Genomic DNA, 3,708 nt, shown 5'->3' with positions numbered 1-3,708 from the left:
AGAACCCGCCTCCTCCCCACTCTGACACAGGGAGGGAGGGAGGAGGAAGGCTCTGGGGGCTGAAACACTGCACAGCATCACAGCGCACTTCAGTGAGGGTGACTCCAGCCTTAACTCTTTCCTTTGCGCTTCCGAGCTCCCTCGCGCTCCCCAATCTCATCTTTCTCTTTCTTCCCCATTAAAAAGACACAGTCTGAATAAAAAAGAGTCCCGTGAGAAATGTATTTCCCCATCTGTGTCAGAAACCACTCTGCTGTTTTAAAAGTAGTTGCTTTGTAACCCTATTGTTTCTGCCTTCTGCTCCCCTTTTCCCCATTCGTTTGTTTTCTGGGAGTTCTCCAGTAAAATCCTGTTTTGCTTTACTTCCCTGCCAATTTCACTTTCAGATCCTCCTGAATGTGTCACTATAGTCTGCTCTGTAAACATATATACACATGGCTGTTTGTTCATTTGTAGTTTTAAAGAGATCAAGATGTTTACTACATTATGGTACTAAAAATAGCGTCACATGTATTTCCTTTGAATGTACACTAGCAGTAAAAAAAAAAAGTGCAAAAATACCTAAAGCAACATGGTTGAGGACAGGGTCATGTCCTTTGCTGTGTTCATGGGGTAAGTGACACCATTCTATTGAGCTGATGTAAACTGGCACTGCTGCACTGCCAGCACCTGGTCTTTAGCTGATTCACACTGGCTTCAGTGTGTCATGAACCTTTAGTGTAAAACACCACTTAGTTGTGGTTGATGGATAACAACTGAAAACAACCAGGATCTTAATATTCTTTTTCTAGTTTTCCAAAATCTCACTTATTTACAGAGATGCTGATGCATTCTCATGATCGTGATAAAGTACTGCATTTGATCTGAGTTATTGTGATGGGGGGCAAAGGTGTACGTTCTTCGTCCCTTGAAATGAATGTTCCAAAGACAAAACACTTCCTCTTCATTCTCTTTCCTTATTTGCTTCATTTTAACTTTATGTTATCAAACGCACTGGTAAACGTTAGTGGTATTTTTGCTCCACACTAATTTGTGTGCACTGTTTGCATTCTATGGCCTGTGGTATGTGTGGAGGTATAGGAGGATGGTGCATGCCTGTGCTCATATTAATGTGAATGCAATCAGCCCCTCCCGGAATATCATCTCCCACATCAGCTACAAAATAGGAGGATTGTACTTCTCAGAAGGACCGTAAAAGTGGAGTTCTGTGAAGCAAGGTTTGGGTAACATTTTCCATTTAAACTTACGCTAGTGGCAGACCTGCTGGATTATTAATCTTGACAAGGAAAAATAAGTCTTTAAACAATTTCACTTTATTGTGACTTTTTAAAGTAAATAAACTCTAGCTTCAGAAGTGGTTTTCATTTCAATGTTTCCTTCAGTTTTACTACAAAGATTTAAAAAAGAAATCACAGAGTTGAAGCCAAATGCTTCATTTGGAGCAATTGATCTTTTTTTCTCACTAAATCACTTCAATTTTCTTGTTGTAGGTGATAGTTTGAATCCACACAGAAGCAAAACATTTATCTGCATAGTTTGAACGAAGCCAATAAAAACACATCCAGCACATGAAAATGAAGGAAAGAAACAGAGATTCTCTCTACTGTCTATCCTATCAAATTATAGATACACAAAATAATCTCCGTGAGGACTTTATTGAAAAGTGCTTCAGAATTTCCTTTAAGCTTATCAAAAGGTGACAGATCACCAAAAGTGACAGATTGTAAGGCAGCTGCAGGGACAGACTATCACACAGCAAGAGCTGGAGCTGCAGGAATTGTTTCCAAGGCTGATGCTTCTTGGTATTTTTATTGGAGGTGAGGAATGGAACCTGAAATGACTGCTGGAAATATTTGGCATCGGATAGGAGGTAAATAATTTTTACAGGCCAATGTGGGACTTCTAGTAAAGCAAACTTATGTCTTACAGGATCAATGCAAGGTCATACTACAAGAAACAAAAAATGTGTGAAATATGCATGAGATGAGTAAAAATATCCTAGAATGCAGCTATTCTATAAAGAACTTAAATGTCAGAGTAGATAATCCACTGGAAATAAGCTTCTGCTTTAATACTGCGGCAAGGAAAACATCTACCCACGTGCCAATGAGAAGTTAGGAATTAATATGTAGTACCAATAAGGCTGTTCCTGCCATGTACATCAAGCTTTTCTGAAGAGTTGCAAGGGGTTCAAAAAGTGATGTGATATCTCTATATGATCCTATGCTAACAGAGGTGGGAAGAGGTCAAGCTAACTGTAGAGAAGGCACAGCCACACCTTGGGCACGATTTCTGCATGCATACACAGGAAAAAGTCCTTTGAAAGAAAATGGCTTTGTAATCCTTCAAAGGATGGCAAAAAGATTAGAAATTAAATCTTGACAAATGCAGACTTGAGGTAATTGTCAATTACTGCAACTTTTTTTATTAGTGATCTTTGTTAATCCCTGAGAGTTTCCCCAGTAATATGGTTGTTTTCTGCTGTCATTTCTTCAAATCAGGATCTTAGGTGGACTAGAAGACATGGCAAAAGGATGGAAAGAGATCCTAATGGACTCATCAATATGGGAAATTTGAGAGCAAAATGTCATCAACTCCTGCAGAGTTTGGCTCTTTGGAGACTTATGGAAATCAGTTCTTATTGCTAACACAAGCTTGCTTTTTGAGACAGGTAGAGTTGCTACAAGACAGATCTTGTAGTCTTCAGAGTGGTTTTAATGAGGAAGTGATAGTTAATGCTGTGTCCACAAAAGGGAAATATATATCTGCTTATGAATAACTGTTTTGTGGGCATTTCTATATTCTGCTTTAGGTATCAGAATTAAACATATATATATATATAAAGTGTGTGAAGGGCTGTGCACACAACTGCGCTATTTTAGCTGCTAAGGAATTAACAGAAAAGCCTTCAGAGAGTTTACATGGAAGGCAACAGGAGATGAAGGGGCTTGGGAAAATCAGCATCAGCTGCTCTGTGCTGGGAAGCTGGGAGCCAGAGGAGCAGGTGGAGATCCCCTGTGGATGCCAGTGGGGGTGACTGGATAACAGAGAACCAGAGTCTGAGTCCTGGGAAGAAGACATTGTTGCTCCTCTGAAAAGGGGCAGGTTTCTTGAACTCTGCTGGCTCTTTGCTTTCCTCTGGAGGGAGGAAGCTATTATTAGTGATGTGCCTGGGGTCATAGCCCATCCAGCAGCTGGGGAAATAACAACTAAGAGGGTACACAGTGGACCTGTGCTGCAGCCCCCTATATGTAAGCAGGAAAAGGAGTCAATACAGGGAGGCTTGCAAAAGCAATGACCCATAATAAAAAGAGCCGTGCCTGGTTAGTCAGATCAAGCTCCTAAAATGGAAAGGCGCTTTTGATAAATAGGGAGGCCCCAGTGGAGCCTTCACTATTAAAATGTACATTTTTTCTGTAGAGCCCCCCAGCAATGTTGCTTAGAAACCAATGATGCAATATGACACTTATATTACAAACTTTAAATGTTTAATTCTGAGGTTAAGCCTTCAAGATACTGTCAGGCTGCAGCCCCATAGGTTTGGGTTTTATTTGAGATGCAATGAAATTCTAATGTCTGGATATTAGTACTGGCCTGCGTGCAGGGTGACCTTGAGTTTAGCACCTCTGTCCAGTTTACAGGGCCTCCTGGTGAGAGAAAGACTCTCACATAGACCCATTTCTTGTTCTACATCTGGTTGACATCTGG

Source organism: Meleagris gallopavo, chromosome 1 (genome assembly GCF_000146605.3).
Source record: "Meleagris gallopavo isolate NT-WF06-2002-E0010 breed Aviagen turkey brand Nicholas breeding stock chromosome 1, Turkey_5.1, whole genome shotgun sequence".
Taxonomy (NCBI): domain Eukaryota; kingdom Metazoa; phylum Chordata; class Aves; order Galliformes; family Phasianidae; genus Meleagris; species Meleagris gallopavo.
This window is presented reverse-complemented; position numbering follows the sequence as displayed.